Genomic DNA, 12,903 nt, shown 5'->3' with positions numbered 1-12,903 from the left:
GAGTACAAATGGAATTAGTGCATCTGTTCGAAAGTTAATTTTCAAATCACCATTGAATGAGTCTTTAGAAAGAGCTGAAATGGTGGCCTGTGGCCATCAGCCAGAATAACACGCCTTCTCGTGTATCAGGCCTAAGGATTCTTTGTGCGCGTATTATTATTTCTAAAGCGCGGATTATGAAGCTTCAGATGGGAATTAATTTCTACAAGTAAGAGAACCATTCAAATAGTATTCCAGTATTACAATGTGGAGCTCAATGTGGATTTCTTTTGCACTTTCTATGCAATCTCTTCAAATTGTTTTCGGGCTATTATAAGTAATCAATTGCAATTAAAAGATTTTTAATGTTGAATGTTTACAAAATGATAATACATTTTGAGCTTTAAAATGGTCTTTCTTTCTTTCTTTCTTTATTTCTTTCTTTTTTTCTTTCATTTATTCAGTCAAAACATACTAAATTGTGGTCTTTGTTTATGAGTCTTAGACCTTTTGCAGTCTGTAACAAGTCTCTTTAAGCCAGATAGATAGATAGATAGATAGATATGATCTATTATGTAATGTGAATATATGGATATAATAAGAAAATGCACTAAAACTTTACTTATTTATTTTTTTATTAACTTCAGCTTTGATCACAGAAATAAATTACACCTGAAAATACATTTAAAACTTATTTTTTTTAAGGTATGTCAGACAATCTATTATTGTTGTTTTTATTCCCTTGAATTTTCTATTTAATGTAATTTATTCCACAATTTATTTACAATTTATTTAATAGAATTTGTTCAAATAAATAAATAAATTTAAATTTAAATTATTTAAATTTAAATTTAAACTGGCAAAGTGTACATTTCAGATTATTTAACTGCTTAAAATGTAAAATATAAATGTTAAATATAATTATAGTAATATAATCTCTGTTTCCTTTGGCTTGCTCCCAATATCAGGGTAATTATAGTAGTATAAATATTAATAATAATAATAACAATAATGATAAGAAGAAGAAGAAAAACAACAACAACGACGACAAAACAACAACAATAATAATAATAATAATAATAATAATAATAATTATTATTATTATTATTAGTAGTAGTATTTTATATCTTTCACTTATTTGCAAGTTTAGCAAATTTTATTACATTTGTGAATATTGTGTAAAAAAAAAATATATATATATATATATATATGTACATATATATATATATATATATGTGTGTGTGTGTGTGTGTGTGTTTCTTGAGCAGCAAATCAACATATTAGAATGATTTCTGAAGGATCATCTGACACCAAAGACTCGAGTAATGATGCTGAAAAATCAGCCTTGATCACAGAAATAAATTACATCTGAAAATACATTTAAAACCTATTTTTTTCAAGGTATGTCAGACAATCTATTATTGTTTTTTTTTATTCCCTTTAATTTTCTATTTAATGTAATTTATTCCACAATTTATTTACAATTTATTTAATAGAATTTGTTCAAATAAATAAATAAATAAATTTAAAATTAAATTTAAATTATTTAAATTTAAATTTATACTGGCAAAGTGCACATTTCAGATTATTTAACTGCTTAAAATGTAAAATATAAATGTTAAATATAATTATAGTAATATAATCTCTCTTTCCTTTGGCTTGCTTCCATTATCAGGGTAATTATAGTAGTATAAATATTATTATTAATAATAATAATAATAATGATAAGAAGAAGAAGAAGAAAAACAACAACAACAACGACAAAACAACAACAACAGCAACAATAATTATTATTATTATTATTAGTAGTAGTAGTATTTTATGTCTTTCACTTATTTGCAAGTTTAGCAAATTTTATTACATTTGTAAATATTGTTAAAAAAAAAAAAAAAAAAAAAAAATATATATATATATATATATATATATATATGTATGTATGTGTGTGTGTGTGTGTGTGTGTGTGTGTTTCTTGAGCAGCAAATCAACATATTAGAATGATTTCTGAAGGATCATCTGACACCAAAGACTGGAGTAAGGATGCTGAAAAATCAGCCTTGATCACAGAAATAAATTACATCTGAAAATACATTTAAAACTTATTTTTTTAAGGTATGTCAGACAATCTATTATTGTTGTTGTTTTTTCCTTGAGTTTTCTATTTAATATAATTTATTACAGAATAATAAATAAATAAATATATGTATTTTTTAATTCAAATGTATATCAACGCAGGTAAAGTGTACATTTCAGATGATTTAACTGCTCAGAATGTAAAATATAAATATAAGGTATAATTATAGTAATATAATCTCTCTTTCCTTCAGCTTGTTCCCTTTATCCGGGTAATTATAGTATAATAATAATAATAATAATAATAATAATAATAATAATAATAATAATAATAATAATAATGTTATTATTATTTTATATCTTTCTTTTATTTGCAAGTTTAGCAAATTCAATTACATTTTTAAATATTGTTACAATTAAAAAATATATGTGTTTCTTGAGCAGCAAATCAGCATATTAGTATGATTTTAGAAGGATCATGTGACACTAAAGACTGGACTAATGATGCTGAAAAATCAGCTTTGATCTCAAAAATAAATTACATCTGAAAATATATTCAAAAAAGAAGACAGTTCTTTTAAATTGTAGTAATATTTAAACACAATATCTCTATTTTTAAGTAAGGGACAAGTTCAGATTATTTTCTGTAGTAATGCATAATGCCACAAATTATGTGGATAATTTTAATTGGTTTTAAACCTGCAACATTCCTTCAAGGAATGCAATTATTAGTTTTCCAATTTTCACTTAACAATAACAACTTAAGTAATCTTGTTTCCAGTAATCATCTCTCAGTATAGGAATCCTAATGACATTGAACATGTTAATGAAACACTGTCTGTGTGTGTAACCCATTAGCATAGTATGTATGGATTGGTTACACAGCGTGATTACATCTGCAGGAATCTTATCAGGGTGTTTACATTTCATTAAGGCTTTCAGCCAGACTAATAGAGCAGAATGTGTATTTGCCTAGTACCACACACTTTAGCACACTCTAGACCAGAGAAAACATCTATCTGAAATCTGTCTTGGTTATAAAGAGTGGGAAGGTGTAAGATATGAGAGCGAGAGAGTCAGCCATTAATGCGGGCCGCTCGGTGGACAGGTAATGATTCACTGTGAACCGCCGCTAAACTCAGATTTATGGTTCAGGCTGCAGTTATTGAGTGACAGAGAGCATGTGAAAATTCTTCTTTAGGGCTAGTTGTCTTATAGCTGATTTACCCGAGGTCAAGAGGAGACACTATTGAGACAATTAAGCTGTCTGTAGCTGTCTGTCAGGGTGTGAGAGAACATGCGTTTCTCCTCTACCAAATCCTGCGTCTCAAGAAAGCAGTACTGTTCCAAAATGTAGTGAGCTGCCCGCTTTGCAACATTAAACCAAATGTAAACAGAGGCCAATCACTAAAGAACTGATACTTTCATGCATCCTAGAACACACTGCAACAAGTTCAGTGAAAAAATAATGAAAGGCATACAGACTGATACATTTGTAGATTGTAAATACACTTTAGAAACTATTTACCTATTTTTACAAAAATATTTGTGTACAGCGTGCTATTTTGTAATGTTTATTAGAGTACTCATTGTTAGCTTAGCAACATGCTAACACCAAGCTCTGAAATCAGCTGTGAGTTGAATCTGCTGTTTGATTGCATAAAGAGTGCAAAAGTTAGCTGTCTAAGGTAAAAGATACACTGTAATGAAATACAGAAAAACAGACTGCAAAGATGCTACAGTAATCGGTTAACTGTAGGTCACCTTACTATTTACAGTGAAACACTGTAAGTGGCTTAACATTACTGTAAAATACTGTCACATTTATGTTTTTTTGCAATTAAAAACAATGAATTATCAAATAATTTACAGTGAAAAGCAGTAAATGGACATTCCCAGAAGTCCCTTGTTTTTTTCTTATTTTATTCTTATAGTAATGTACTGTATATTAAGGTGTTTTGAGTCGCATTTTCTGTAATTTAATGTTTATTGCATTATTAATGTGTCATGATATGGTGTGTGCACACCAAACGTGAAGCGAATATTTGCATTGCATTATGGTGTGTGCACACCAAAAGCGAATTTAATTATTGGGCGAGTAGATTACATACAAAGTCAATGCTCTGGGTGATGCAAATGATGCAAACTGGTTGATGCACTTGCCGCAAGCGTATGATATTGTGTCTTCCGTCCAAGTAAAAAAAAATCATCTTGAGAATTGAAAATTTGCATGACAAGTTGTTGTGCAAGCCAATCAGTAAAGAACTTATGTGAGTAACTTAAACTGTATGTTTTTTGACTTACGCTCTAGTTTATTTGCAGGATGTTTTTTCTGTCACTTACGTGAATAAACACATAAATTGTAAAAAAAATTCTGATACCTGATTTGTGCCATTCGCGTCACCTGGCACAAATTTGTGTTTTTTCGTGTCTTTGCATTGACTTTGTATGTAATCTACTCACCCGATAATTAAATTCCTTACTTTTGGTGTCCACACAGCATTACTCTCTCTAGTTTACGTGCGGGATATTTTTTGCATCACTTACAGTAACAGTAACAATTAGCTCTTTATAATATCCGGCAACCGCACCTGACAGGTTTTCATGTAAACTTAACAGGATACCTTAAGGCAGGTCACTAGATTTCAGCAAAGAGCTAGCGTGTTGTCTGACTGCCGCGAAGTCAATTAACAGCCTTGTTTAAAGACTGTGTTTAGGAATTGTTTTGCTATGTTTGTTCTTTACCCAGGCCCCCACATTTCTCCATAGAGAGGGACGGAGGTGGGGGAGGGCGGCCCAGCCCCCCATCCTCATCAGCACGTGTTTTCTTTGGGCTTGGCAGCTAATCAGTTGCAGGTGGGGCTGGAGCCCCTCTTGGGTCCCCTGAGGTGGTGGAGCGCGCTCCCTGGGTGTCCCCTCACCTTCACCTCATTACCTTGACAAACAGGGCCGGCCCTGCTAATCAATCCACCGCTGAGAGCACACAAGACACGACATCCTTCTCATAGATCTGCTCGCTGTGTCTGTGTACCTCAAATCAGCAGGTTATTATATACCATAGAGCATGCATCAGTAAAAACCAAGGAGTGTGGAGAGACGATTGACAGTGTTTTGACATAAGGTTAGGAATGTTTGTAACTTCCTGCTGCATTGAATAACTGAATAATGGTAATTCATATTAGGTGTTATGCAGTGATAAATGTTCCTAAGTACAGTTAATTACACAGATATTGGGTTTCTGATGTTACTGTACAATATAATATTATAATATAATATAATATAATTTAATATAATGACCTAGTAATGCTTATTTTAAAGATAAACATTTATTATTATTATTAGTATTATTGTTATTAATAATTTGGCTTGAGAAAGCTGTATAGTTGCTATATGTTTTCTAACTGATCCAGCTTACGTGTTTTTTTTTTTGCTTTTTTGAAAACCAGACTATAAAAAACACCTAAAATCTGAAAACTTTTATACAACGAAAACTATGGTACATCTAAGCTGCTTATTACTATAGCAAAGCTTAGCAACTCCCTATTTAAAAAATAGTTAAAATCAGCCTAAGCTGAATGGGTGCTTTGGCTGGTCTCCCAGGCTTGTTTTAAAGTGGTTTTGGCCACTTTTTAGCTGGTCAGGCTGGTCTTAGCTGGCCAAGCTGGGAGACCTGCTAAAAGACCAGCCAAGGTTAAACCAGCTATTTTCAGCTTAAACTAGCTAAGACAAGACAACCAGCCTAGGTTGGTTTTAGCTGTTTTTTACTGAATCAACTGGTATTAGCTGGTTTAAACATGTTAATCGTGCTAGCAACATGCTAGTAACTTGCTAATCATGCTAGCATCTTGCTAGTAATTTGCTAATCATGTTAAGAACATACTAGTAACATGTTAATCATGCTAGTAACATGCTAGCAACAAGCAAGTAACGTGTATTATGCTAACAACATGCTAGTAACTTGCTAATCATGTTAGCAACATGCTAGTAACTTGATAATCATGCTAGCAACATGCTAATCATGCTAGCATCATGCTAGTAACTTGCTAAGCATGTTAACATGCTAGTAATGTGTTAATCATGCTAGCAACAAGCAAGTAACGTGAATTATGCTAACAAAATGCTAGTAACTTGCTAATCATGCCAGCAACATGCTAGTAACTGGCTAATCATGCTAGCAGTATGCTAGTAACTTGCTAATCATGCCAGCAGCATGCTAGTAACATGTTAATCATGCTAGAAACATGCTAGCAACATGCTAACCAGGCTATAAACATGCTAGTAACTTGTTAATCATGCTAACAACATGCTAGTAACTTGTTAATCATGCTAGCAACATGTTAGTAACTGGTTAATCATGCTAGCAGCATACTAGTAACTTGAAATTCATGTCCACAACATGTTAGTACCATGTTAATGATGTTAGAAACATGCTAGCAAATGCTAACCAGGCTATAAACATGCTAGTAACTTGCTAATCATGCTAGAATCATGTTATTAATTTAATAATCATGCTAACAACATGCTAGTAACATGCTAACAACATGCAAATCATACTAACAATACTGTAAACAACCTATAAAAATGCAAGCAACAACTTAATCATGTTAAAACATGCTAACAACATGTTAAATCATGTAAGCAATGTGTTAAATCATGATAGCAACATCCACTTTAATACTTGTACAACGGCTTCAAACTTTCAGGCTAGGCTTTCTCAAGCCAACTCAAAGTTTGTTCTCAAACTTAACACATCTAGTTATTATTATTATTTTAGATTAACATAAGGTTAAATGCATATGACGTATATCAATTTACTCTTTGTGAAACTTTTTCTTTTTTGGCAGCTGCTTTTCAAGTTCAGTTCTCAGTTCACTCGTTATCTGTTTATTTGAACTATAGTGTATGAGGTTACAGGACTTTGGGTTCAAAGGTTGATCACCAACCATTAGAAGAAATATATTGGCTATTCAATATTGTGAACCCCACATCATAAATATGACTGGTATTCATTCATTTTAAAATGTGTTGGTTGATTATTATGCCTTTAGAGGCTGAAAATGCCATTTTATTAAATATATCTTCTATTCACAGAACATTTAAATAAAACCTGTCATGATAGAGCAATACCTTTAGTCCTTAATTTTCCAAGTGAAAGTCTTATCAGCTGTCAACAATGCTGTGAATCAAAATTACTGTGAATAATTGGCAGAACTGTTGGCACTTTTAGTCGTTCTGGTGTTATAAAATGATACAATAAAACACTTAAAAAATGAAAGCATATAGAATGTTCATAAGAATATATTTTATTAATTTGGTAAAATCTAAATACACAACACAAAATTAAGTCAGAACATATTATACTTAAATCAAAACACTGCTAGTTTATGACCAAGTTAATCAATCACATTTTTTTTTTTTATTAGCAAAATAACCTTAGTAAAAATCATAATCAAATACATTCTTTTCTTTCCCTTTACAATATAACAAAAATTTATAATAAATAAACAACACCAATGTGTAACAACAAGGGTGTTACTGAAAGTTGTAAAGAGAGGCAAAAAACAAGCTAACAATGTAGCTTTCTGGTACCGAGCAAGTCCACCCTATAAAAGTAATAGATTTAAAATGCATAGTTCAAGTGTATTAGCATATTTTCTTACATATCGCTTGAGACGTACTGATATAAAAATCATAATTAAACTTTATTTGGTGTACTACCTGTGCACAATGCACAAAATATGTTTTAATGTCACTATTGATGATTGTGTGATCTTTAAATAATATCAGTCTTTAAATGCAAGATATTTAAAGTGTACCTAAAGTATACTTGAAATATTACTACTTTTAATTTAAATAGTTTCTACTTTCACAATTAAATATAATTAAATAAATATAATATAAATATAAAGTATATATTTGGTTGGACTTCAACACAATAAAAGTGCATTGAGCACAAAATTAGATTCCATAAATACCAGTTTAGTGTACTAAAAGTAAAATTGCAGGGTATTTTTATTAAGTACATTATATGTAAATGTATTTGTAGTGTATGTAGCATGAAATAAATGTATTTTAAATACATTTTAGCATATTAATTTTTCACTAGGGCAAGACAACATAAAAGCAATTTAACTTTACATATTATTTTTTATAAACCCTCACAAATATGTGACCCTGGACCACAAAACCAGTCATAAGGGTCAATAAATAATCGATTTATATATCATCTGAAAGCTCAATAAGCTTTCCATTGATTTATGATTTGTTAGGATAGGACAATATTTGGCTGAGATATTTGAAAATTTGATATATATTTGATATACAACTATTTGAAAATCTGGAATCTGAGGGTGCAAAAAAAAAAAAAAAAAAAAAGTTGAGAAAATTTCCCTGCATGCATTAGCAAGTTTTTATATGGAAGCCCGGCACTGAATAAAAATAAAAAAATGGTAATTGAGACTTTTTTTTTTCTCGCAATTCTGACTTTTTTTTCAGAACTGTGAGATAGAAAGGCACAAATGCGAGTTATAAATTCACAATTGTGGGATATAAACTCAAAATTGTGAGAAATAAAGTCAGAATTGCGAGATATAAACTCAATTCTGACTTTATTTCTCGTTTAAACTTGTTTTCTCTGAATTGTGAGTTTGTATCTCGCAGTTCTGACTTTTTTTTTCTCAGAATTGCGAGTTTATATAAAAAAAAAAAGGTCAGAATTGCATGATATAAACTCACAATTCTGAGAAATAAAGGCACAGTTGCGTGATATAAACTTGCAATCACGAGTTAAAGTCAGAATTTTGTGATATAATCTTGCAATTCTGAGAAATCAAGTCAGAATTATGAGATATAAACTCGCAATTCTGTGACCATATCAGTCTCGCAATTGCGAGCTTATATCTTGTGAGATATATCTTTATATATTGTGAGATAAGTCGCAATAACTTTTTAAAAAAAAAAAAATATTCAGTGGTGGAAACGAGCTTCCATATTTTTATATATGTACGGCAGGAAATTTGCAAAACATCTTTGTGTAACATGATCTTTACTTAATATCCTAATGATTTTTGGCATAAAAGAAAAATGTATAATTTTGACCCATACAATATATTGATGGCTATTGCTACAAATATATCCGTGCTATTTATGAGAGGTTTTGCGGTCCAGGGTCACATATTTCATCCTCCAACAACTAGTTCATTTTAAGGCTTAAAACATTACTTGCTGCAACTGAATTGATTGACAGAGCACTTAATCAATCACATGGCTGCTTTAAATGGGCAACATCTTCATGTTCAGAATAAGACAGTCAGCCTGTGTGCCTTAAGATGCATGCAGTTGTTACCTGTAATGGATACATCAAGTAATTTACAATAATGTTTTACTGTATTACAGCAAAACACTGCCTATTTTACAGTTATTTACCCTGTAATTTACAGCAGGGGTTAGCAGTGTAATGCATTTCTGAGCAAAACACAATAAATACGAATATTGAAGGGTGAGACTCGGTTTATCCACTGGGAATTTGTTGCAGAGTATGTGTTTAAGTCCAGAATAGAATTGAATGTAAATGTCCTAAACCAATGTCTAAATAGCTATTAGTAAACATTATCTGATAGCCTGAGTGGCCTAGATGAAAAACCCACTAGGTGGATGACAAGTCGGCCATCCTGATCAGCTGACCATCCAACATAAATGACCCAACCCTACTCTCAACTCTTTCTGTTTTTCTTCATTTTAGACAGCTAAACGGTGGAAGACAGGCCATGTGGATCTGAAGAAAGACACAAGGAGGGAAGGACAGAAAGAAAGGTAAGGAGAAAAAACCAACCAAAAGTTGAAGCAGCAGCACAAGAAACATCCGGAAGGCTTGAAGCTGACGTATAATAAGACGACCTCTCAGAGCGTCGCACATGCAGGCGTATTTGTTTTCTTGCTTCATTCTGTCAAACCTTTCCTGCTCCGTGGGCAAGAACCTCCAGCAAATCCACCCCGGGCCCCCTCTAATGCTCATTAGCAAGAAGATTAAGACATGTTTATTTACACGCTAAAAGAGTGAGTGGGTAAACAGGGGGGCTTATTTATTAATTTACCCTTAACGTTGAGTGCACTTGACAGGCTGGATAAGAGGGAATTGATGCGAGTACGCAAGCTGCGTTTGAAGTCAGCACGGGGATATCTGCCGAGGGTTGAGGTGCGGGGTGATGGAAGTAAAGTAACGTTCCCGGCGACACCGAGGCAGGGGGGTCAAGATAGGAGCATCCTTAGGAGACCCGTAATCGCCTACGATCGCGTACCGTTTCACCCAGGAGATGAAGCCACCTCTGGATTTCTGTTTCATTTTTGACGCCCACATCGTCTCAAGTGGAAGCTTGTTGATGGATCTGGCATCTTTTGAATAATACATGCCCTGGATAATGACTAGCACAAAGACCCGTTCAACTGTTGTTGATATGACTGTCTCGCTCTCATCTTTTGCTAATTGCCAGTAGTTGCGTCTTACACTACGGGAACTGATGAGATACGAGACGAAATGTTATACATTTACTCTGCGTTATTGCTGGGCGAGTAAAAGTGTGAAAGGAGGAAGCAAAGGAGGAATAAAAGTTGCCAAGGTGGAGAAAGTTTACAACTTCAGGTGTATTTTCTTGACCTTTGAACAGTAGAGGCAATAAACGTTCACCTTCATGTTCAGTAAGTGTGACAGTCATGCATTACCAAGCTTTTTCAAAACCAGTTTTTAGCAAAACACACTGTTTTAAATTTACAAATTCATTAAGCACGTCAACCAGAACAAATAAGGAATATTAAAACACAATGGGTGCATTTTTCGTCCATGTAGTTTGGATTGTGTAACTAACTCAACCCGAGAGCAGCAATCGACCGAGACCTGAACTTGATGATCTGTTCATTCCTAAAAATAAAGATTCCCAAACAAGGGTTTTCACAGTGATGCCATAGAAGAACCATTTTGGGTTCTTTAAACAACCTGAATGACATTTTGAATAATCTAAAGAACTTTTTCTATTATAAAGAATGGAAAGGTTCCATGGATGTTAAGGGTTCTTTATGGAACAAAAGATGCCAACAAAGAACTTTTATTTTTAAGAGTGCTGGTTAAGATGTAATTCTAGAAGGGGAAGCACAGTCTCTTTTGTCTGTGAACACAACACATTTCTCAAGAAGCACTTACAATAACATGCTTAAGTAGTACTCTATAACTAAATTTAACTGTGCCATAGTGTTTTAAGATGATGGACATTTGCAGAGCTGGCGCTTTTTTTTTTTTTTTTTTTTCATGTGTATGATGTTATTTGACCATGGATGTGACCCTGGACCACAAAACCAGTCTTAAGTAGCACGGGTATATTTATAGCAAAAGCCAAAAATACACTGTATGGGTCTTTTTTGCCAAAAATCATTAGGATATTAAGTAAAGATCATGTTCCATTAAGATATTTTGTAAAATTCCTACCGTGAACTTAATTTTTGATTAGTAATATGCATTGCAAAGAACTTCATTTGGACAACTTTAAAGGCGATTTTCTCAATATTTGGATTTTTTTGCACCTGCAGATATTAGATTTTCAAATAGTTGAAGCTCGGCCAAATATCCTGTTCTAACAAATGATACATCAATGGAAAGCTTATTTATTCAGCTTTCAGATGATGTATGAATCTCAATTAAAAAAAAGAAATGGATCCTTCTGACTGGTTTTGTGGTCCAGGGTCACATATTATTCCTTTAAAAATTCCAAAATTCATATTGACCCATATATGTGACCCTGGACCACAAAACCAGTCATGTTGAGACACGTACAACTATTTAAAAATCTGGAATCTGAGGGTGCGCAAAAATAAATAAATAAACGAATAAAAATAAGAAGTTCTTAGCAATGCATAGTACTAATCTAAAATTTAATTTTTGATATATTTACTGTAGGAAATTTAAAAAAAATCTTTATGGAACATGATCTTTACTTAAAGGAGAAGTCCACTTCCAAAACAAAGATTCACATATAATGTACTGACCCCCTTGTCATCCAAGATGTTTATGTCTTTCTTTCTTCAGTCGTAAAGAAATTGTGTTTTTTGTGTTAAACATTTCAGGATTTTTGTCTATATAATGGACTGGTATGGTGCCCCGATTTTGAACTTCCAAAAGGCAGTTTAAATGCGGCTTCAAACGATCACAAATGCGGTTGTAAACAATACCAGCTGAGGAAGTAGGGTCTTATCTAGTGAAACGATCGTTATTTTCATTTAAAAAAATACAATTTAAATACTTAAACGCTCGTCTTGTCTTACTCTCCTTGAACTCTGTGTATTATGGTCCAAGACAGTTATTACAATCGTATACAATCGTATTTTCTCCCTCAACTTCAAAAATCATTTCAAAATCATCCTAAATCGCTGCAGAAGTACCGACCCAGTCTTTGCAAAGTGAACATGCAAAGAAGTTCAAACACCCTTACCAAAAAAGGTAAAACAGCGATATAGGATGATTTCGAAGTTGAGGGAGAACATGAGATGGGAGTTTTTCGACATACGAGCATTTGGCATTAAAAAGTATATAAATTGTATTATGTTTATTAAAATAACCGATCGTTATGCTAGATAAGACTCTTCTTTCTCGGCTGGGATTGTTTACAACCGCATTTGGGATCGTTTGAAGCCGCATTTAAACTGCCTTTTGGAAGTTCAAAATCGGGGCACCTTATCAGTCCTTTATATAGAGAAAAATGCTGAAATATTTTCCTCAAAAAACATAATTTCTTTACGACCGAAGAAAGAAAGACATGAACATCTTGGATGACAAGTGGGTGAGTACATTATATGTGAATCTCTGTTTTG

The sequence above is a fragment of the Labeo rohita genome, chromosome 24 (assembly GCF_022985175.1).
Source record: "Labeo rohita strain BAU-BD-2019 chromosome 24, IGBB_LRoh.1.0, whole genome shotgun sequence".
NCBI lineage: Eukaryota > Metazoa > Chordata > Actinopteri > Cypriniformes > Cyprinidae > Labeo > Labeo rohita.
The sequence above is the reverse complement of the archived record's forward strand: the minus strand, read 5'-3'. Positions refer to the sequence as shown.